This window comes from Nyctereutes procyonoides, unplaced genomic scaffold (genome assembly GCF_905146905.1).
Source record: "Nyctereutes procyonoides isolate TBG_1078 unplaced genomic scaffold, NYPRO_anot_genome, whole genome shotgun sequence".
Taxonomy (NCBI): domain Eukaryota; kingdom Metazoa; phylum Chordata; class Mammalia; order Carnivora; family Canidae; genus Nyctereutes; species Nyctereutes procyonoides.
Genome location: NW_026575135.1, coordinates 56,639,762 through 56,665,487, shown reverse-complemented (window position 1 = coordinate 56,665,487; position 25,726 = coordinate 56,639,762).

Sequence of the window (25,726 nt, the reverse complement as noted above, 5' to 3'; positions counted from 1 at the left end):
TAAGCTTCTGCCTGCGGCCCAGGTCCTGATCCCAGGATCCTGGGATAGAATACCATGCAGGGCTCCCTGCTCAGTGGGGAGTCTGCTTGACCCTCTACTGCATGCTCATGCACCTACTCTCTGTCAACTAAATAAATAAAATCTTTAAAAATAAATAAATAAATCTTTTACTGCTTGAACTAAGTGCAATTATCTACTATTTCTTTCATAGGAACATATCTGTTCATTCCTTGAAAATTTTAGCTCCTCGCTAATGGTCTACAGTTCCTATAAATGTAAAGGAAATCTCAGCGGCTTATTTTTTATTCAGGGTTAATTGTGAGATGGTGGAGAAGAGAAGAGGGAGGGCCTGCTCCATGGGATCATTCAAGTATTCAGGCTGATGGAGGCTCTGCCATCTTTACCACCCGACTTCCAAGGTTATCTTCATGGTCACAATCTTAGTGTCAGGTAGAAAAGAGAGAGAATAGTGTGGCATCTAAAGGGAGTGTCTGTCTGACCAGATGGAGGCCCCCAAAAACAGGGTGATGATTAGGTGAAAGCAGTGGCATGGGAGGTGAATTCACTGGAGGCAGAACAAAGGAGAGAGAAGTTTATTGAACACCAGGGAGAGGTGGGCAGGACAGCAGAGGAGAGGTTGTCTGCAATGAGGTAGTGTGTGGGGGCTGTTTCTAAAGGGGGGAGATGAAGACATACAGTGATGTATGGAATCTTCCCTCTTTGGTAACTGTTCCTAGTTGTAAGCCCATTGGTCACTTAGGGCCTCTGGATATTTCGAGGCGGGTCACTTGATGGGCCAGTCTGAATTCCATCACTCAAGCCTGTTTGCCTAAAAGCATCCTCTACAAATAGAATCATGGAAAAGGTTTTTCTGAGTCAGACAAAGGGAACTGAGAAAAGTAGTGTGGATGAGAGTGCCTCGGAGGAAGGAAACGAGTTAGTGAATAGCTTACTAGTCTCTTCTTCTGGCACCAGCTATCTTCCCACATACTCATTCTTCCTACACACTCATCCTCCTGGAAGGAGGTAACCCAACGTCCTGTTCATTTACTGCATCCATTACACAGGCCAGGATCCCTAGGTGCTGTTCTGTATAGCACTATTCGTCAGGTTTAAACATGGCTCCTGAGACCTATAAACAAAAGATTTATGGCACCTTACCCTTCCAATCCATCCCCCAACACACACACTACCCAATAGTGGAGCAGGGACAAGATCATTACAATTCACATTTGCCCTTTGAAAAGGGAAATTCATAACAATGATAAAAGGCTGAGGGGTGAGCATTGTCAAAGCCTTCTGCCCTGGGTGAATGAGTTCCTTGATGAGACCTACTTCTGCTCTGTGGCAAGATCGCTTTTGTTCATAGTTCTTTGTGTCCTCTAGTTCCACTTTCTGGGAGGTTTGTGCTTGCCTATTATCTTCCATGGTCACAACTGGAGTGGATTTAGGGGAGTGTGACTTCTGGGGCTGTAAAGCTTTTGTAGCCCACTCCATTCTGGCACAGATTTGGGACCCCAAGAATTGTTTTGTGGCCGAGACATTCAAAGCCTTTTTCAATTGAAGTTTGTCATTTCTTTGTCAATACAATCCCCGTGAAAATATAGTAGGCTTTGGATTTATTTGCTTTCGTTAGTTTTATGTGTCAGTAAACACATCCGCATCCTTTCCCCAGGACAGAAAGCTAAAGCCTGGTGTCTTTGCTTCTGTGCCTCCAGAAGCACTCAACAGAATGGCACCAACTGTGAAGTCAATGATTTTAGAGGGAAAGCCACACCTTAACCTGACTGTTGCCAAAGGACTGAGTCTTAATGGGGCTTTGTTGTTCAGGGTTTTTTTGCTCTTATTTCTTAAGTTTGGAGTTGGTAGCAGTGAGGCTAATAAGCATTTTGAGGCCTCAAATCCATATTCCCCTTGTTACTGCTCAAACCAGTTCTTGCCTGAGCTTATTTCTTCCTTGTGGAATATTCTGCACACGTCTAGTGAAAGTCAACACACACCTCTAACATTTTTCTGACTTTCTCACCCAGGGTGAAAGATTCAGAGATAGTCATTTGGCTTTACAACTACTAGAAGATATAAGTTATTGAGATACTTTGTCCCTGCATAGCAAGGGTCTGTATCTTTGTAGTGTCCCAATATGTTATTGTCACTTGGCCATTAAAAGGATGCCATATGTTTCTGGCATGTTTTGTGATCTGGACCCATTGTGGCTCCAACATCATCTTTCATTCATTATATCCCCCATAACTGATAATAGTCCAGCCACTATGGCCATCTTGTGGTTCTCTCTGCCCTGTATTTAGAGCATTCGCATTTGCTATTAACTCTGGGTTTAGAGTGCTCTTCTCCCAAACGTTTGTTCATGTGTCCCTCTTGTAGTTCTTTACTTAAAAGCCATCTTTTCCTAAGGGCCTTCCATAGTCACTCTCCTCCTAGTCCATCAAATCATCATTTTATGACTCATTTTATCCACAATATTGGCTAGTGCGACACCTTCAAACTGGCTCCTGTGTGCTTTTTACATGACCCCACCGATTCCAGAAAGCTTCTTTGTTACCAGCACAAAATGTGTCCCAGGCTTACATTATGACTTCTTTATCTCAGTTTTGAAATTAATATTTCTCCAAAGAGGCTGGTGTTTTACAGGATGAAAATAAGAGATTAAAATCTGGATGCTGGGATGCCTGGGTCACTCAGAGGTTTAGCATCTGCCTTTGGCTCAGGGCATGATCTTGGGGTCCCAGGATCAAGTCCCACATCAAGCTTCCTGCATGGAGCCTGGTTCTCCCTCTGCCTGTCTCGGCCTCTCTCTCTGTGTGTCTCTCATGGATAAATAAATAAAATCTTAATCAAATCAAATCAAATCTGGATGCTATCAATACTCATTGCTACTAACCCAACATTGCTTTTAGGCTATCAGTAGATAATTAATTTCAATTGTAGGGAACTACTTAATAATTAGTTTATGATTTTTCAGGTAATAATATAATTTTCATGATTCAAAGTTGAAATTATAAAGAAATGTGTACACATCCTTCTATTCCTGCACCCTCCAGCCTATTCCCTTACCCTCTATAGGTAACTACAGTTATTGATTAGTTTATGTCATATTTATCCTTTTCTATATTACTCCATAACCCTATCCTTATAGGTAAACAGTTATTCGTTTCTTGTTTATCTTTCCATTGTTTTATTTTGCAAGCATACATATGTACACATTTTCTCTCTTCCTTACACAATTTGTACATAAGATGGACACTCCTCTGCACTTGGATATATTTGCTTAAAAGTGTATGTAGATAATCTGCATCAGTGCACAGAGGTCTCCTTTTTTAAAAACCACATAATATTGTGCTGAATGGCTGTATCATAGTTTATTCAACTAATTATTTACTGCTGGACACTTGGGCTTCTTTCCAATCTTTTGTTCTTATGAACATTGTTGCAATGAATATCCTTGTGCCTATGTGATTACAATCTTGTGTGGGTGTGTCAGCAGATAAATTCTAGGAAGTGGGGCTTCTGGGTCACAGATATATCTGAAATTTTGTTAGAGATGTTCAAGTTATCCTGCATAACAATGGGGCCATTTTTTCCCCACTAGCAATATGAACTTTTAGATTTTTGTAAAGTCGAGAAGAAAGAAATGATACTTGGTGTATAGTTTTATTTTACATTTAATATGAGTGAAATAACATCATTTCACGTGTTAAAGGAACATTTATTTCCCCATGAATTCTCATATCTTTCTCTGGTAGGTCTATCAGGATTTTTGCTTTTTTTCTTAATTTCTGGTCATTTTTTTCACATTTAGGAACATTTACTTTTGTCTGTGATAGTAGTTGCAAGTTTTTTCTCAGTGCATTGTCTTACAATTTTTTTATCATGTTTCTCCCCACACTCTTGACTTGCTTAATTTTATGTGTTTTCATTTGTCTATCTTTACTCTTTTTTTTTTGGCTTTTATATCACATTTAGGAAGCCTTCTTTAGTTGAAGATAATATAGAAATTCACTCACATTATATTTAATGTGGTTTTCTTTAAAAATTTTGTATCCTCACTATTTCTTGGAGTTTTTCCTGGAGTATGTAATGAGGTATCCAACTTTACCTTGCTCCAAGTGTTTATCCATCAATCCAATCAGTGCCAACTGTTAAAAAGTTCGACAGCAGCCTGTTGATATGAACAACCAGATTTGTGATATTCTTATTTTCCATATATATTTTAGTCTATTTCCGGAAATTCTATCCTGATCTATTAGTCTACCTGCTTATTCCTACTCAATATAATACCATTTTAAAAGAGATTTTATTTACTTATTTTTCAGTAAACTTTGCCCCTGATATGGACTCAAATTCACGACCCTGAGATTAAGTGTCACAGCCTCCACCAACTGAGCCAGCTGGGCCACCCCAATACAGTAATACCATTTTAATTGTTGATATTTTATAGTATGTCTTAGTACCTATTGGGAATAATCCTCTATCAGTGTTCTTTTTCAGACTTTTCCTGGATATTATTTATTTTTCTACATTAACTTTAGAATAAAAATTTCAAGTCCCAGAAAAAAATTCTTTCAGCATTTTCATTATTTTCCTGAACTTTTTTATAAGACATTTGAACTAAGATGGTCAGATTGAGTGTTCACATCTCAGTTCTTGAAGCTCCTAACTGCTTAAAAACAGAGGCTTTTCTGATTCAAAGCCAAAAATAATAATTATATAAAACTAGTCTTTACTGAAAGTACTGCATATTTCTGGTACCGATGATTCCAGATTTTTCAATTTATAGACTTCAAAGATTTCTGGAAGCTTTGTCTGTGGTGAGCACTTGTAGGGGAGGGGTTCACTTTGCAAGCTCACTTTGTCAGCCTTTTGCCCCAACACTGTATACTTCCAACTTTTAAGCTTTTTACAATAAAACTATTATCTCCTAAAGTGATTAAAAGTGCTCTAGGGAAGAACCACTGGTTTGGAGGTCTGTATACAATTGTGTAATTTCTGGCTCAAATGATTTCTAGTTTGTCTGGAATTTTAACAATAGTCCTGAGGTTTTTGTTTTTGTTTTTTAAAGATTTTATTTATTTGTGCATGAGAGACACAGAGAAAGAGAGAGAGGCAGAGACACAGGCAGAGGGAGAAGCAGGCTCCACACAGGGAGCCTGACGTGGGACTCGATCCTGAGACCCCAGGATCATGCCTCGGGTGGAAGGCAGGCGCTAAACTGCTGAGCCATTCAGGGATCCCCAGTCCTGAGGTTTTGCACATTGAAGACTTTAAGCTCTTCAGCCAAGGAGTCCTAGGTGACTGGTTTGAATATTCCTGAAAGATCTATACCTGTGAAGAGAAGTGGAAGAATAGGTTTGTGTCTTTACAAAAGACTCTAACATTTAAATTGCACTTTCTTAGAGAAATTCCTTGAAAATATATTAAATGTTTTATTAATGTGCAGAAAAAATTCCATCCAAAAAGAAAAAAATGTCCAGAAATATACGAGGTATTGCTCTCATAATAACTATACTTCACCCACATTGCATATATATAATTTTTGTAATTACTAGCTACACTATTAAATAGGGTACCTCAATAGACATTATGTGCTATGTGGGTGAATTTGAGTTTATTATAACAATTCTAATTTATACATTTCCTGACATCCGTGGTATTCTATGTAGTTATGGTGAATGTTGCTTTCCTTTTGGTGTTTTTTTTAAAGGAAAAAAACACAGAAATTTTTAAAAAGTATCCAATGTCTAATTATGTTTATGTGTAAGAGGTTTGTGGAACTTTTATTACTTATGTGTGTGATCATATTTCACACCATTATTATTAATTCATCTATTCACCTTTGCTGAGAGCTTCCTGTGCATCAGTTAATGAGGCAGGCATTTGGGATGCAAAGATGAAGATAACATAATCCCCACCATCAACAAAAGCCAAAGTGTTGGGGGAACTTGAGTATATAAGAAATAATTATTAAAAAATAATAAAATAAATTTAAAAAAATAAAAGAAATAATTATAATACAAAATGATGACAACTTTTCAAGCACTCTCATTTAACATTTATTACAACCTAATGACTGAAATCCCTTTATAACCTCCATTTTATAGATGAAGACTATGAGGGACTTGGAAAAGTCAGAGATACAATTGAGATATGTTGAAAACATTAGGAGAACAGACAGTAGTGGCAAGTTTGAAGAAGTGGGGTGTGGTGGTCAGATGAATCTTTGTGAGGTGAAATTTTAGTAAGGGATATATGCTAGGTAATATGAAGTAAGAAGTAAGAAGGCAATCAACAGAACAATATGTAGACTACAAGCTAAGTATCACATGTTAATGGACTGGATATGGTTGAGTCAAGGGTAAGATACTTCTCTGTTTCTTGCTTAGACAATTGGTAGGATGAACTGATTAGTGGAAATTATAACTATAAAAGGTGGGATGGGTACAGGGAAAAGATAGTTTGCATATATAAATTATAGTTTTGGGGATCCCTCGGTGGCTCAGAAGTTTGGTGCCTGCCTTCGGCCCAGGGCATGATCTTGGAGTCCGGGGATCAAGTCCCCTGTTGGGCTCCCTGCATGGAGCCTGCTTCTCCCTCTGCCTGTGTCTCTGCCTCTCTCTCTCTGTGTGTCTCTCATGAATGAATAAATAAAAATATTTTTTTTAAATTTAAAAAATAAATAAATTATAGTTTTGGATTTTTCTGATTTATGATTTATAATTCTTCTATAAATATTTTGCTTTTCCTTTGGGCATTTTCTTTGTATGTAAGAAAAAACAATTATAATGTTTAAAAATACTTTTATTTATCGTAATCAAAGTTTAAAAATATCCTTAAAGAATACCTAGAATCAAAAAAAAAAAAAAAAGAATACCTAGAATCAAGGTAAGGATAAGGCAGTGAAAACAGGCAGAGGTGGAAAAGGCTTTAAAGAGGTTCCTCTGTTTCTTGCGCATGTATAGTGTAAGAGCTCACCTTCTTAGGTCACTCACAAGGATAAGCTGGAATTAATATGAAGGGGAAAAACAGAGAGAGGTATGATGTACTTCAAGGGTTTCTGATATAATCTGAGAGGTGCTGAGAAATTGTTTCCCTGAGAGAAAGTGATACTTGAATTGAGATCTGACAAATGAGTAAGAGTTAATGTGATGAGAAGAGGCATTGGTGAAAAGTGTTCTTCAGATTGTTGGAGACGTCTGACCAGGGAGAAAGGAAGAGGAGGTCAGTTGGCCAGAGAGGTTACAGCACTGTATGGAAGAAGAGAGTGAGGTGCAGGAGATCAGGCCAGAATGGGATCATGTGTGAGGCATTGTGAAGAATCCTGCTCTATTTTAAGATCAGTAGGATATTACTGACACCAGGATAACATTTTTGTTGTTCTTGTTTTGTTCTGTTTGAAAAATTCATTCTGGTTCAGGCATGGACAAGAATTGAAAGGAATTAGGGTAAATGGTGAGTCCTCCAAGAAAGCAAGTATAGTGGCTAAACCCTAAGTAGCCTGTGGAGAAAAAATAGAAAGAAGATACTTTAAAGACTTAAATTAACAAAGCAACCATAGTGGTATGGAAACAATGTTAGAGAATTCCTTTTCAAAATTCTGATTTATTGCCTAAAATCTGTAAAATAACACTAATAGAACTGAATGTCTTGCCTGATCTTGGCATTCCATACAATCAGTTTGTTCACTTTCCTTTCGGTGTTCATACATGATTTATGCACATGTGTATTTTAGATATATGTAGACTTTCTACTAGTCTGTCTCCAATAAAAAACAATTTCTCCAAGTAACATGAAACTACAGTTCTTTAAAATTAATTGAAAACTTTACAGTAGTTTTTTTAGTATAAAGCAGATATAGTTTAAAGCTCAGAAAAGAGATTCTGGATTTAGTGTGGAAGGATCTTGGAATAATGTATTCCAGATGAAAACACAGAAAGATTGGAAAGCCCAAACCCCTGAGGACTCCCACTTCTCAGGTCCCTTTTGTCCCTCAACCTCATTCCTTGATTGTATAAGTGAAACATTCCTCTAAATTTTCAGAATTTCTAATGGTTTTCCTTCTATTCCTTCAGAATTCTCAAATGAGAAAGAATCTTGCAATCTTTGCCTTCTTTCTTCCCTGACCAAACCCACATGTACACATCTTTTGAGCAACCATCTTCTAGAAATATATCACCCAAACTTTGGGTTTATTTCCTATGCCTTCCATTGTTATTTCTCTTCCCACAGGTGAATCTTTTCTTTTGGTTATTTGTATTTAGCCAATTATATTGAGTCTTTCTCGTTTTGGAAGTTTTTTTTGTTTGTTTGTTTATTATATTTTGGAGGCCAAGAACTCAATCATACATGGAAAAATTTTGATGATGATTGAGAAATATCTCTTAACAGACAGTCAAAAAGCTATGAGGTCAGAATGAGATAGATTCAACTACAGCAAGAAAAAGAAATGTGAGTCACAAAGAGCCAGCAGGGATTTCTGGAAGTAGACATAGAATCAAGAAAATAAATGATATTAAAGTCAGAACATGATTATGCCAGTACTGTCCCCAGAAGTGTTTGGCTTTTATGGTTTCATCAGATCAAAATTCTACTGCAGAGAAAGCAGGAGAGGTGCATATATGCTTTAGTCTAGGGAAAATGAACATTTTAATATTACTTCTCCATTTTCTTGACAGCATAAAATTGAATGTTAGATAGATGGTATATACATATGTGGGTGATGACTAAGATTTCATCAGTATGTAACTGCTTCAGGCACAACCCACTTCTAGTAATATAAATTTGGAAGATTTTGCCCTCAACAGTGGCCACTGGTCTTAGAGAAGCAGATTGAAATAAAAGGAAGGATGTAAAGTGGTGAAATGTCATGCCTGTACAGTACCACCTTCCCAGAACAGGGAAACAAACCCATGTTGGGTCTGGGGAGGCAGGTCACTCTTAGTGTACCTTACTGGAAAATGTGTTCTTGGTGATTCCTGTGGCATTGAAGGGGAGTGCAAACTACAAATGCCGTAGCTGTCATCTCGCTCGAGGATAATCAGATCATAAGCAAACTAACACAGGCTCTTTGATGGGTGAAGAAAAGCATTTTCATGCCTATTATTTTGAATTGTATTCCAGAAATTCCATTGTGAATTAGCTGTTTGTTTCTCAGAAAGCATTTTACCACAAACCATAATGCAATTTAATGTACGTAATTATAGTTCCACTTTTTAAAAAAGGGTTTCAACTTCTACCAACCACCCAGTGAAACATTCTTTTCACGGCAAAGCATTCTTATTTGGAAGAAGAGGAATATATCTACTCCTTCCTGGTAGATTGATTACCAGCAAAGGGAATAATGACTGGTATAGAGAAAGTGAGCAGATGGTAGTATTCTCAAGGTCATCCAAGTGCTCACTTCTTCCTTCTGCCCAATTCTTGGGAGCGTTAGTCCTGGAACTGATGCTTATGGGTGGGTCAGTAAAGGACTGAACAGGTCCAGTAAGAAGGGGGGGTCCAGAGTGAGGTAGATAACCTCTGACACCAGTAATTTATTGATTATTTTTGAGGAAATAATTTTCTAGGGTTATTTTTAAAAGATTTTATTTATTTATTCATGAAAGACACACACACACAGAGAGAGAGAGAGAGAGAGAGAGAATGGCAAAGACATAGGCATAGGCATAGGGAGAAGCAGGCTCCCCGCAAGGAGCCTGATGGCCCTTGATACCACATCCCGAGATCACAACATGAGCCAAAGGCAGATGCTTAACTGCTGAGCCACTCAGGCATCCCCTCTAAGTTTGTTTTTTGTTTTTTTTTTTTATAAGTCCCACCCTCCTGTATTACATAAAGGTAAATAAGCTTCTATTAAGTAACTCTAAACCCAGATGCTTTAAAATGAGGAATATCTTGGGGTAAGAATCAGCCTACAAGAGTAGATTCCCTTCCTATTCTTTATTCATGGAAGGGAAGAATGCAGGTTTATGGAACATTTAGGAAGAGATTTAGGAGGAGTAGGAACCTTTATTGAATCAGCAGCAGTGTGCAGTAGCCATATTTAACATTAAAAATTTTACATACACGTGCACATACATCTTGGTTGGATAAGCTTTGAAAAACCTGATACACCAAAGCCTTACTTAAGCTGGCTGTCTGCCCCATGGGCCATGCCTTCACTATGGCAAGAATGTTGATGGGTTTCTATATAGATGAGATAACATTTGGGATAGACTTTGTTCTAAAGCTGTCCTCCAGATGTCCAATTTTTAAACCTGCTCTAACTTGTTTTCAGGGTTTAAAATATATTAAAATGATTATAATTTTTATATTATATTTTGAAGGAAAACATTTATAAAAATGTAGTCCTATTCCAATATGAAAAATGTAAAACAATTCACAACACAAGAGCAAAGATGCTATCATAGTGTCTGGAAAAAAATAGTTTTTTGACATATATTAACTTTGTATACTTCTGGTAACTCTCTAAAACTAATAAGGAATCTTTCTATGATAGTAATAATTTTCTTTTATCCATAATAAATGCATTGCAGTGTATAGATTTAATTAACCCATCATTCTTGATTAAGTCTTCCATACTTATTTATATTTTCTTCTCTATAAAAACAGACTCTTTTAAGACATATTACATGTCAAATTTACTTTATACCTCCCATGATTGTACATATAGTAAATTATCAAATAATGCTAGTTGAAGAAATAAATTTATCCTTATACAATTATCTGCTTCCTTTTATGTGTTTGTGTTATGGCTAACAGAGCCATTCTCAGGACTTTAAAATACCCTACAGGAAATGACAAACTAGAAAATCCTTAAGAAATTTTCATCACCATTTTTCTTCTTAAAACGTTGTACTCAGGTGTACTTCATAGAATTTTCTACTCTCTTTCAATCCAGAAAGTATATTCACTCCAAATTCTTTCCCATTTGACAAATAGATTTAATTTGATAAATAATTATAAGCTTTTACAAAGCTACCTTTAACTTTATATATTACAAAAACATATTAAAATCCATCCACATGTGAGTTGGCAATGTATCTTCTTGATCTCTATCCTAAAGAAAACATAACCAGTCAAATGTGTGATTTACTTTCATAATTTTGCCCCAAATACAGCTGTTCTTCATTAGTGTATGTATTTGCCAGATCCTAGGGTAAATTTCCAGAGAGTAATAATTTTAAAAAGTCCTTTCCTCTTTGAGCTTTTTAATTAAAGAAACAAAAAACAAAACAAAAAACAAAACACACTGATTTCCAGATATTGCAAAGCTGATGATCTTTCATCAATTTCCTTATACAAATGTGAATTTTTAAAAATGATGATTTGCTTTGCAATCAAATCAATACCAATAGTGTTGGTGTTACCCTCATTCCATATACCATGTTGTAATGAGCAAAGTTGGCCTTATGTATGTGTAGTAAAGATCTAATTGCAAGCAGACATTATAGAGCTTTGTCCACTGGACATTTTTTGGACAAAAAGCAGGTAAATTTTCTTTTATCTTCAAAATTTCTCCCTGTGAAGAGGCAAAAACTCCTGTAAAGGTAGTTCTTAAAATTCTCAGCCATTTTGATGTTGGTGTAACAAAGGAAAACAAGTTTCTATACATCTATGAAGTAACCACTAAGACCAAATGACTACACAAGGTATGGCATGAAGAGCTACAAAGAACTTAGCAAGAGGGTTCGGTGGCCAACGATAAATGTCAAAGACTAGCTCTTGTATCAGTGATAGCTGTCAAAATCTAACCATCATATTTACTCTAGTGGCCACTCTCTAAATTAAAAAGTCAAATAGTAACCTTTCTTAGGAGTAACATAAAACATGCTTGTTATCTAAAATCCTACATTTCAGGGAGGCGGAGGCAAGATGGCAGAAGAGTGTGAGTCCTCAACTCATAGGCTCCCACCAACTTCCCTAGATAAGTATCAAAACCTCTTAAACGCCTACGAATTCCACCCGAGATTTAAAGAGAGAACAGCCGGGACTCTACAGAGAGAAGAGCTTTGGCTTCTAACAAGGTAAGAAGGTGGGAAAAATAAACAAATAAATAAGAATAAGTCAGGGTGGGCCACCCCTCATCCCCAGAGCCGGGAAAGCCCAGTGCTAGAGCCTCCCGGCAGGAAAGCCCGGCCCAAGAAGCGGGACCTCGGGACCCGGGGCGGAGCTCCCCGGGCGGACAAGTGCCGGGCGGGGAGGCCTCCAGGCTCCCCGGGTCCCCAGGAGAGGAGAGGCGCCCGGGGAGAGCTCTCCGCACCCCGTGGGCCGACCTCGGGGAGGGGCTGGAGCGCCGCAGCCCCGGGGCATCTGGGGGAGCAGGGGGGGTCAGGCGGCGGCTGCTGCGGGGGAGGCGGGGAGGGCCCAGGGCAGTGGCCTCTCCTGCCGCTGGGCGCCCCGAGCTGCGCCGAGCAGCGCCCCCGCCGCCCCGGGAGCACCCCGGGAGAGCCTGCGGTGCTGCCCGCGGAGCTGACTCCAGGGCTGGAGAGCCGGCCACCGCCATCCTGCTGGTTCCTCCTCATTCCCCTGAGCCCGGGAGGGGGGGCCCGGGGGACAGAGGCCTCGCGGGGGGAGCAGGGCAGGCGGAGCCGGGCACCTGGCGGGGGGGGGGCGTCTCCCGCAGGTGCACACACCTGAGAGTCAGCGCGGCAGGCCCCGCCCCCGGAGGACCAGCTGGAAGGACAGGGAAGAGCAAGTTCTGGACCACGCTGCGCTGGGAAGCTCCAGGACCAAGGGAAAATCGAGGGAACATAGTATATAGAAATAGAGGGTCGCCCCTTTTTTAAATTTTTTTTCCTTTTTCCATTACAACTCGTTTTTATATCAGACTAAAATTTTCAATATTTTTTCTCTTAACTACAGTATTTTACCAGCTCTTAATTTTTAAGTTTCTTCCTTTTTGACTCTCATATTTCTACAATTACATGTCTTAGATATATTTTTTCACATCTGGATTCTCTTCAACATATGCAATTTAATTTGGGGAGATATACGAGATATGGGTTTTTGTTTTGTGTTTTTTGTTTTCTCTGCCTCGTTTTGTTCTACAATGGCGGAAGTTAATACCTTCTAAAACATGACCAGCATGCACCCAGAACCAAGTGGAATACCTTGCTGGTTCATTCTGTAAGATTATATTCTCTCTTCATTCTCATTCTTCCCCCCCTTTTTTTTATCTTGTATATGTTTTGGTGGTCAGTGTTGCGGCTTTCTACAAATATTGCTGGTTTATATATATTTAGGATTGAGCATCTTCTAACATTCAGAACAAAATACCCTCAGAACCAAGAGGATCACCCTCTAGGACCCCTCAGGCAGACTACATTCTCCCTCCACTATCACTTCTTTACCACAACCATCCTCCGGTTCTCCAGTCCCCCCCCCCCAAACTTTTTTTTTCTCTTTTTCCTCTTTACCTTTTTTTTTCTTTTATTCTTTCCCCTTATTCTTTGGAGTTTTTGGCCTTTTATTTTTTCTACTTTGTTTTAAAATTTGTTTTTCACTTTAGAGATACTTTTGTTTCATTTTGTTCTGATCTTCTTTTTCATTTTCTGGTCTCCAACCTCATCAGAATCATCTAGGGTGGAATTTATTTAGGTTGTGGTTGATATTTTTGACTCAGCTTGCTCATACAGCCACTCTGCACTGAGAAATCACTGGAAGGAAGATTCACCATAAAAGAAAGAATCAGAAACAGTACTGTCTGCCACAGAGTTACAGAATATGGATTTAAATTCGATGTCACAAAGCCAATTCAGAAGCACAATTATAAAGCTACTGATGGCTCTGGAAAAAAAGCACAAAGGACTCTAGAGACTTTGTTACTGCAGAATTTAGATCTAATCAGGCCGAAATTAAAAATAAGTTGAGATGCAATCCAAACTGGATGTCCTAACAACCAGGGTTAATGAGGTCTAAGAAAGAGTGAAGAAGACAAGTTGATGGTAAGGAAGGAAGCTGAGGAAAAAAAGAGAAAAACAATTAAGAGACCATGAGGAAAGGCTAAGGGAAATAAATGATAGGCTGAGAAGGAAGAATCTATGTATAATTGGGGTTCCAGAAGACACCAAGAGGAAGAGAGGGCCACAAAATATATTTGACAAATCATAGCTGAGAACTTCCCTAATTTGGGGAGAGAAACAGGCATTCAGATCCAGGGGGTAGAGAGGTTCACCCCCAAATCAATAAAAATAGTTCAACACCTTGACATTTAATAGTGAAACTTGCATTTTCCGAAGATAAAGAGAAAATCCTTAAAGCAGTGAGAGACAAGAGATTTTTAATCTACATGGGGAGAAATATCAGATTAATAGCAGACCTCTCCACAGAGACCTGGCAGGCCAGAAAGGGCTGGCAGGATATATTTAGGGTCCTAAATGAGAAGAACATGCAGCCAAGAATACTTTATCCAGGAAAGCTGTCATTCAGAATAGAAGGAAAGATAAAGAGCTTCCAAGATAGGCAGAAACTGAAAGAATATGTGACCACCAAGCCAGCTCTGCAAGAAATATTAAGGGGGACCCTCTAAAAGAAAGAGGAATCCCAAAGAAAGAATCCACAAAAACAAGGACTGAATAGGTATTTTGATGACACTGAGTTCATATTTTTTTAAATATTTTATTTATTTATTTATGACAGACACACAGAAAAAGAGGCAGAGACACAGGCAGAGGGAGAAACAGGCTTATGCAGATATGTGACTGATATGTGACTCAATCCTGGGACTCCAGGATCATACCCTGGGCCAAAGGCAGACACTAAACTGCTGAGCCACCCAGGGATCCCCAGAATTCATATCTTTCAATATTTACTCTGAATGTGAATGGACTAAATGATCCCATCAAAAGACACAGGGTATTGGACTGGATAAATAAGCAAGACCCATCTATTTGCTGTCTACAAGAGACTCATTTAGACCTAAGGAGACCTCCAGCCTGAAAATTAAAGGGTAGAGGACCATTTACCATTCAAATGGTCCTCAAAAGAAAGCTGGAGTAGCAATCCTCATATCAGAAAAAATAAAGTTTATCCCAAAGACTGTAGTAAGAGATGAAGAAGGACACTATATCATAGTTAAAGGATCTATCCAACAATAAGATCTAACAATCATGAATATTGATGCCCTAATGTTAGAGCTGCCAAGTATATCAATAAAATAATAACCAAAGTAAAGACATACTTAGATAATAATACACTATAGGAGATGTCAACACAGCACTTACTGCAAATGACAGATATTCTAAGCAGAACATCACCACAGAAAAAGGGTCTTAAATGACACAATGGATCACAAGGATTTCACAGATATAGACAGAACTTTCCATCCAAATGCAACTGAATACACATTCATCTCTAGTGCACATGGAACTTTCTACAGAATAGACCACACACAGGGTCACAATTCAGGTCTCAACTGATACCAAATGACTGGCATTGTTCCCTGCATATTTTCAGACTACAGTGCTTTGAAACTAGAACTCAACCACAAGAAGAAATTTGGAAGAAACTCAAACACATGGAGGTTAAAGAGCATCCTACTAAAAGATTAATGGGTCAACCAGTAAATTAGAGAAGAATTAAAAAGATTCATGGAAACTAATGAAAATGAAGATACAATCATTCAAAATTTTTTGGATACAGCAAAAAGTGGTCCTAGGAGAGAAATATATTGCAGATACAAGCCTCTCTTAAAAAATTGGAAAAAACTGAAATGCACAAGCTAACTTTGCACCTAAAGGAACTGGAGAAAGAACAGCAAGTAAAACCTGCACCAGGAAGAAGAAGAAGGTAATAAAGATTCTAGAAGAACTGAATGCAATAGAGACAAGAAGAACTGTAGAACAAATCAACAAAACCAGGAGTTGGTTCTTTGAAAGCATTAATAAGATAGATAAGTCAATAGCGTAATTAAAAAGAAAAGACTCAAATTAATAAATCATGAATGAAAGAGGAGATACCAGAACCAATACCAAGGAAATAGAAACAGTTTTAAAAACGTATTATGAGCAGCTCTATGCCAACAAATCAGGCGATCTAGAAGAAATGGATGCATTTCTGGAAAACCACAAATTACCAAAACTGGAACAGAAGAAATGAAAGAAGAAATGAAAGGCATTCAAATTGACCAAGAAGCAGTCAAACTCTCCCTCTTCCCAGGTGACATGATACTGTATATAGAAAACCACAAGTACTCCACCCCAAGATTGTTAGAACTCGTACAATAATTCAGCAATGTGGCAGGATACAAAATCAATGCCCAGAAATCAATGGCATTTCTATACACTAACAATGAGACTGAAGAAAGATAAATTAAGGAGTAAATCCCATTTAAAATTGCACCTGAAACCATAAGGTACTTAGGAATAAAACTAACGAAAGAGATAAAGGATCTATACCTGCAAAAACTACAGAACATTTCTGAAAAAAAATTGAAGAAGACACAAAATGATGGAAAAATATTCCATGCTCATGGATTGGAAGAATTAATATTGTGAAAATGTCTATGCTACCTAGGGCAATTTACACATTCAATGCAATCCCTATCTAAACACCATAGACTTTCTTCACAGAGTTGGAACAAATAATCTTAAGATTTGTATGGAATCAGAAAAGACCCTGAATACTCAGGGGAATACTGAAAAAGAAAACCAAAGCCAGGGGCTTCACAACGTCGGATTTCAAGTTGTGCTACAAAGCTGTGATAATCAACACACTGTGGTACTGGCACAAAAACAGACACATAGATCAATGGAACAGAATAGAGAACTCAGAAATGGGCTCTCAATTCTATGGTCAACTAATATTCGACAAAGCAGGAAAGACTATCCACTGGAAAAAGGACAGTCTCTTCAATAAATGGTGCTGGAAAAATTGTTCAGCCACGTGCAGAAAAATGAAACTAGACCATTCTTTAACACCATACACAAAGATAAACTCAAAATGGGTGAACAATCTAAATGTGAGACAAGAATCCAGCAAAACCCTAGAGGAGAGCACAGGAAACACCCTTTTGAACTTGGCCACAGCAACTTCTTGCAAGATACATCTATGAAAGCAAGGGAAACAAAAACAAAAATGAACTATTGGGACTTAAATCCCGATAAAAAGTTTCTGTACAGCAAAAGAAACAGTCAACAAAACTAAAAGACAACTTACAGAATGGGAGAAGATATTTGCAAATAACATCAGATAAAGGGCTAGTATCCAGGATCTATAAAGAACTTAGTAAACTCAACACCCAAGAACAAACAATTCCATCATGAAATGGGTAAAAGACATAAACAGAAATTTCCCCCAAAGAAGACATACACATGGCCAACAAGCACATGAGAAAATGCTCTGCATCACTTGCCAGCAGGGAAATACAAATGAAACAACAATGAGATTCTACCTCACACCAGTGAGAATGGTGAAAATTAACAAGACAGGAAACAACAAATGTTGGAGAGGATGTGGAGAAAGGGGAACCCTCTTGCACTGTTGGGAATGTGAACTGGTGCAGTCACTCTGGAAAACTGTGTGGAGGTTCCTCAAAGAGTTAAAAATAGAACTACCCTATGACCCAGTAATTGCACTACTGGGGATTTACCCCAAAGATACAGATGCAATGAAAGACCGAGACACCTGCACCCCGATGTTTATAGCAGCAATGTCTACAATAGCCCAACTGTGGAAGGAGCCTTGATATCCTTTGATAGATGAATGGATAAAGAAGATGTGATATACACACACACGCACACACACACACACACACACAATGGAATATTACTCAGCCATTAGAAAGGTGAATACTCACCATTTGCTTTGACATTGATGGAGCTGGAGGGTATCATGCTGAGTGAAGTAAGTCAATCAGAGAAAGACAATCATCATATGGTTTCACTCATATGGGGAATATAAGAAATAGTGAAAGGGACTATAGGGGAAAGGAGGGAAAATGAGTGGAAAATATTAGAGAGGGTGGCAAAACATGAGAGACCCCTAACTCTGGGAAACGAACAGAGAGTAGTGGAAGGGGAGGTGGGCAGGTGGATGGGGAACTGGCTGACGGGCACTGAGGAGGCACTTGATGGGATGAGCACTGGGTATTACACTATATGTTGCGTATCAAACTTTAATAAAAAAAATCCTAGATTTCAGTGAGAGATCAAGAAAAATAAAGTCATGGTTGAATAACTTCATCAAATTTGGGAACAGGGTCCTGGTGTATATTAATTGTATGGTCCGTAAAAACAGTTCTGAGGAACAACTGTAGAGTAATGGCAAGGGCTATGATGAATGTAATTCTGTTGGGATGCAGCTCAGGTACTGCAGGAACAAATGCCAATATTTTTTCCATACAGGGATTAATTACATGGTCAAGAGCTGGAATTTACAAGGAGTCATATTAAATAAAATAGCAGGCAAGCTTGAACTGCATTCCCACAAAAGCCATAAAATGGGAATACCAAGAGAACTGGCAAATGTAATCTTTCACCTATTTTTCTAGGCACAGCTGTCCATATACAGATTGGGGAGATGGAAATTTGTGAGTTGCAAACTGTGTGCCATTTTGGAAAGATTCAATACGAACAATTTTATGGAGCTATTTAAAAAACTGTGCCTTTGAATGGGAGTGTCTCAAGTGTACTTGAATTTGAGTGGAGACAATATATATATATATATATATATATATATATATATATATATATATATATATATATTGCCACTATTGACATTTCCATTCCCAGAGGGAATGCTTCCATTTATTCATTGGCTACAGGAGTGCAACTCACACATGGTGCCTCCAGAATCATCAGGGAGCCAATGAGTTCTTCTGCAACTTGGCAGGCTTCAGAAAATGCAGTATGGAATTTTCAACAATGGAGATCACAATGCGGACTGATTTACAATAACTTCAAGCTACATAACCTGATTTGATTCAAAAATCTTTCAGGAGCTACCCTCTACACTGAGAATTAAATCCAAACTCTTCACTATTGCCTCCAAATCCTTGTGTGCTGTGACCGCCCCTGCCTCTTTCCAACCTCATTTCCTAACCCCCTTTCCTCTCACTACAGGGAGACACACTGGCCTCCTGCCAGTTCTTCAAAAGGCTCCTTCCAGCCTCCTGGAATGTGGTCGCCTCTCCCTGGAATGCTGTTCCCCCTGCCCTAGGTATGTCTGTCTCTTTTTTGTTCTTTGGATCTCAACTTACTTTCCTCTTCAAAGAGCTCTTCTCTGGCTACTCTTTCCAAGTTACATTTCCTACTTTTTTCAGACTTCCATCTTGGTTACTTCCAGATAATGTATCACAAATTATAATGATTTACTTCTCAAAAAGCTCCCACTCTGGACTGCAAACACATGGATGATTGAAAGGAGGCCTGTATCCTCAGTGCCTAACACAGGGACCCAGGAGTCTAACACTGCTTTTTAAAAGTGAGTCGTGACATGTGCATTTGTGAGATGTGATGAGCATGTAATAAATTCAGTAGAATAGAAAATATCAGAGTGCATTGCATAGGGTGAGAGAAGTACTTTTTAACGAAAATGCACTTCTTTCTGAAGTCAGAATGTGTGTGTGTGTGCTCGTGCGTGTGTGTGTGTGTGTGTGTGTGTGTGTGTGTGCTGGATCATGATATAAAATGTGAGCCTTGGGGAGAAAAAAAAATTAAAGCCTCAGGAAAGTAGGTTCAAAAAAACGTTTGTTGAATTCAGGGCTTTTATTTTTCGAATGGAAATGCTTGTCTACAGGTCTTCCCCTATGGCAGACTGTTCAGAGTTGGAAGATGCTGATGTGTCTTTTCAAAGGTACTAGAGAGTCTCTGTCGACAAGAAAAGAAAGTTTGTGCTGATTCCACCCAAAATTGTCAGCAGGGCTGAAGAATGGAAAGAGCCCACGCGCGTTGAGCTAGCTCACTCCAAATATTTGTCTACTTCACAATCTGCAAGAGCTTCTTGTGTTCAGTCAGAAAAGAGTAGTGGTGGTAAGGAAACCAAAGTGTGTATTTCGTTTTTGAAACCCATCTGCTCTGGTCTCATTGAGCTATATCTGGTTAGGTCACTTTATTTTATTTTCTTCATTGCTCGGTCACTTGCTTTTAGTTGTTATGTAGAAAGTACATTCCATATATTACAGTGATATTCAGACATCCTTGAACATTTCAATTGAGCTTCCACTTCTGAAAGAAAGGAGAATGGAGAAGACTTTGCTTTATTCAGCAGCATAACTCATTTCAGAGGCTTAAGAATTCTTTCTAGCTAACATGGTTAAATTTAAAATATTTCCAAAATTCCTTACAGAGCACCAAGTAACAAAATAACAAACAAAAAAATCAAAATGAAAGCATTGTGACCAAATTGGGAGCTCAATATCCCATTTGCCTTTGGAGTTCTGTTTGCTGGGGGAAAAGTCCTTGTTCACATTCCACCCAAGCGACCATCATCCACACCCACTTTCTTTTCAAAGGAAAACATTTACTTTTTGTGACTTGGTCGTGATGAAATACAAAGGACCTCTTTGTGTGTGAAAATGAAACTGGGTGTGAGTCTTTTAAGGAAAAATTAAAGAAGGATGTGTATGTGGGGGGTGAAATTCCCAAGTCTTTCTCAGCTGTTCCTGCCTACCTCCTACTTAGAAACCAGGCTGCCCTGCAAGGCACGGATGTTGTGGATCAGGGAGCAGAACAGCCCTTCCGTGGGCTCACAGATGAGGTGTTCAGACAGTACCAGGCTGAGACCATTCACAGCACTAAATAAGGTACAGCACCCAGTACAGAGCAGATCTCAGTCAGGCAGCACTAGCAGATGTGTTCTGCAAGACCTGTGTGTGTCCTCCTGCAATGTTCATATCCTGTTCAGATTTCCAAGCTGAAGGAGAGCTCAGCTAAGAGGAAAGCAGATGAGGATAACCTAGTTGAGATGACCCGTTGTGTCCCCTGGGAGAAATGTGGGTGGGAATGGTACATTTTTGAAAGCAGTACTTGAGGAGGATACAACAAACATGGCAAAATATAAAACAAGACAGCACCTTCAAGGCAATTGGGGGAATTTGCTAGGAGAGTCTAGGAAGCTTACTCCCTAGCAATTCCCCGACTCTCCACCCCTTCCAGCCCTCTTCCAATCTCTGCTTTCTCTCTGTCATTCTCAGTTACCCGCAGCTCATTGGATCTTTCTTCTCAGCCTGTAAACCTTTGTGGTCTAGCCAATCCTAAAATCAACATTCATTTGTCCCCACTGTCTTCTAGCTTGTGCTATTGTCCCTCTCTCCATTGGCAGATTTCTCAAGTGGTTTGTACCCGCGCCTCCGTTTATTCAAAGCTGCTGAAGTCCCCACCGCAGTACTGAGACTATGCTATGGAAATTCACCAAATTACCCTCTATGCTTAAAATTCACGGATCTTTTCCCAGCCTCATACTGTTTGTCCTCTCTGTAGCATTTGACACACTCCCGTTCTGCATTTTGAAAAACAATCCTCCCTTCACCTCTTTTAGTTTTTCTTTCCTTTTTTTTTAATTTTTTTTAATTTTTATTTATTTATGATAGTCACAGAGAGAGAGAAAGAGAGGCAGAGACATAGGCAGAGGGAGAAGCAGGCTCCATGCACCAGGAGCCCGACGTGGGATTCGATCCCGGGTCTCCAGGATCGCGCCCTGGGCCAAAGGCAGGCGCCAAACCGCTGCGCCACCCAGGGATCCCTTTCTTTCCTTTTATACTGTGATCACTTGACCTCCCCTCGCTTTAGCACCTGCTTATCTGTATCTTTTATCTTCGTTAATGCTGGTGCTCATGCTACAATCTCTCTGTGGTATGTCCTGTTGCTCCCGGATTCATCTTTGATTAGGCTTACCTCTCACATCCCCCTGCCCTGCCTTCTTCTGTTTTAGGCTTCCAATCTCACTATATCAGTCATAGTCACTTGCTGAAAGCATTTAATCCTATGATGCTACCTCTCCACTCCAAATCCTCAGTGGCTTCCTGTCAGGCAGTCCAAGCTAAACTTGTGAGCTGGGCCAGGCTGTTTCCCTGAGCCCAGGCCCCTGTCTCTGTGTAGAGTTTTTCACGGTGCACTCTCCTTCAAAGCCTACCTCAGGGAATTCACACAAGCTGCTTTCCCTCCTTAAAATGTCTTGTTCTTTTGGAGGGAAATCTGCACATGCTGCTTCCTCTCCTTAGAATGTTACATAGGTAGCTTTCCATCTCAGCTGCAACATTTCAAACATATCCCTATAATTCCCCCTCCCTTTTTTTCTCCTTTATTTTTCCCAAAAAACTTAGAATTATTTAACATGTTATTTACTTTTAAAATTGTATTTTGATTATTTTTTTCTCCCCCTACCAAAATACAAGCTACATGAAAGTACAGAGTTTTGGAGTGCTTCGTTAATGATCATATCCCTAGTGCCTTTCACAGTGCCTGGTGTAAAGGAGATGCCCAGTGAGTATACATTGAATGAATGAATGAATGAATATTCAAATACCTTTAATGGTGAAAATCAATGACCAAGTAAATGTGGTCTATTTCCTGGCCCTCTATTTGGCTTCATTGATCCATGTGTATCTTTAGGCAACAGCGCACAGTCTTGTGGTAAATCTGTACAGTAAGTCTTGAAATCAGATACCATAAGTCTTTCAATTTTGTCCTTCTTTTCCAAGATTGTTTTGCTTTTCTAGTTCCATTGCCTTTATAAATATATTTTATAATCAGCTTGTTAATTTCTTAAAAGGCCATCTAGGATTTTGGTTCAGATTGTATTGACATTTAGACATATCTATATAAATATATATCTATATCTATCTATATATACATATCTATAGCTATAGAGATCCCATTGCATACTCAATGAGGTTTCTAAAATTTTTAAGATTGACAGTGTTGGTAAAGATATGGCACAACTATAGCTATTATACATTGCTTGAGGAATGTAAAATGGTACAGCCATGTTTGAAACTGGTAGAATAGTGTACTATGGAGTTATACTTACCATGGGACCCAGCAATCTCACTCCTATGTATTTACCCCCAAATATGAAAATATATTTCACGCACAGGGTTGAAATGTTCATGAAAACATTATTCATAATAGCTCTAAACTTGGAAATGTCTGTCAAAAATTGAATGGATAAGTGAATTAAGTAATACTGTGTATTTTGATAGAATAAGTGGGAAAAGGAGCAAAATATTAATACACTCAACAACATGGATGGATTTCAAACATAGTATGCAATGTCAAGGGAGTTGACACATGAAACCGCATATTATATGATTTCATTTATATGAAATGTCCACAAAAAGACAAATGCATAGAGACAGCAGGTGAATTTGTTGCTGCTTGTGGAAGAGGGTGGGAATTGGATGAATAGTAAAGGGCGTGAAGGATCTCATTGGAGTGATGAAAATATTCTACAACATTTATGGTGATGGTTGGACAAGTTGGTAAATATATTAAAAATAATTGAATTATGCACTTGAAATAGGTGAGTTTTATGATGTATAAAATATGCCACTATAAAGTTTTTTAAATTCTTATGCTGAATTAACATAATATAACTACATAGTATGTGATTCCATTTATATGAAATTCTAGAAAAAGTTGAACTATAGTTACAGAAGGTATATCAGTGGATACCTGAGGCTGAAGGTCGACGAATGAGATGGACTACAAAGAAGCAAAGGGAAACGTTTTATGGTGAGGGATCTATTTTATATTTTAATTTGGGCAATGGTCATATACCTTTATATACTTACCAAAATTCACTAAACTGCACTCAAATCAGTGAGGTTTATGGACTCTAAATTATATCTCAATAAAAGTGAAAAATAGCCCAAATAATACCTGTGTGTAGCTAATTCTGCAATTGTATTTCTTTTTTAAAGATTTTATTTATTTGTTTGCTTGTTTATTTTATAGAGAGAGAGGAAGAAAGAAAGGGTATATGCATGCAAGTTGGGGGGAGAAGCAGAGGGGAAGGGAAAGGAAGAGAAAATCCAAAGCAGAATCTGCATGAGTGTGGAGCCCTACATGGGATATGGGACTTGATCTTACAACCATGAGATCATGACATGAGCCAAACCAAGAGTTGGACACTCAACCAACTGAGACAGCCAGGCATCCCTCTGCAATTTTATTTCAATTATGCTTAGCTAAGACACATTTAAATGTTCTAAGTTCTAAAGCCCTTAATGCTTACTTAAGATATATTTAATTCATAGGACCCTAATAGTGCAAATAAGATGACAGAGTAAGGGAACTTTCTGAAGATTCTCTATCACTTTTTAAAATTAAATTTTAGGGGTACATGGGTGGCTCAGTCAGTTAAATGTTTGCCTTTGGCTCCGATCATGATCTCAGAGTCCTGGGACCCAGCCCCATGTCGAGTTCCCTGCTCAGTGGGGAGTCTGCTTCTCCCTCTCCCTCTGCCCTTTCTCCCTACTTGTGCTGTCTCTCTCTCAAATAAATAATAAAAATCTTAAATATAAATAAATACATAAATAAATAAAATTTTAATGAAATTATCAAAAGAAGAAAATAAGAAAACCCACAAACCTTTCTTAAGCAAATGGCAAGACTAAAAATATTCCAAAATTTAGCACATGTTTTTATGTATCCCTCCTCCCACCAAAGTGATGGAGCAACATTACACAAAAGCAGTAAAATCTAACTTGAACTCCAAAGCAACTCAAATATCCATCAGCAAGAAACTGGAAAGACAGATTGTGACATTAGTCACAGCCTAATTGAATCCTAGTCAACAGCAAAGAGGAATGAATTACTGATAAAAACAGTGTTGTAATAAATACAACATTAGTTGCTCTCAAAAACAGTGAGTGAAAGAAGCCAAACATAAAAATGTTTGTACAAATGATTCCATTATATCAAGTTCAAAAACATGCAGAAATGAATCTATAAGAAAAGAAATCAGAAAAGTGGTTCCTTCTGCTAGGAAAGAGATCGAATGAAAAGGGGGCATAGGGTCATACTTTCTAGAGGCTTGACAATCTTTCGTTTCTCTACTGGGTGTTGGTTATGTGAATGTATGCATTTGCCTAAACTGTGAGTTTTACAGTGTGTATTTATATCCCAACTTAAAAAAAAATCAGCTGTCATGAGACTAGGTCTCTAATGTTTAGCAAATTACAAGGAAACATAAGAAAGTGTGAAGAAAGCTATACACACATTAAGCTGTATCAATCTCTTGAGAAAGTTGTAGAACATAAAGAAAATTTCAGAAATAATATAACCAGTCTCTAAAATAGACTGTACATAACAGATTTTTAGGTAAGAATTTTTGGGCATTTAGAGAGGGAATGTAAAACAAACAGCTATAAACAAGGACATAAGAGATTAAATTCTGCTAATGAAAAATTCAGATTAGGCATTAGAAACAGAATGTGGGAGAAGTTATGACATATGAGACTTTAGAGGTCACATGTTAAAGACGAAATAATGTTCTATATTAGAGAATACAAAATAGAACAGAATCAGTATTCAAAAATGTACTTAAAATGTTCTTAAGTATATAAAAATCAATGATACTGGGAAATTAAAGCACTTACCTTGTCCTTCATAAGAATTAACCAACTCTGAAATACTGTTCAAGGAAAAGCAGAGTGCTTCAACTATGCAAAGGGAGAGTAAAAAACAATGAATCTCAAGGAGGATAAAACATGCACAGTGATATGAGGGAGAAAAAAATCAGTCTCTTAAGCAGCTAGTAGGGTAGTTCCTTT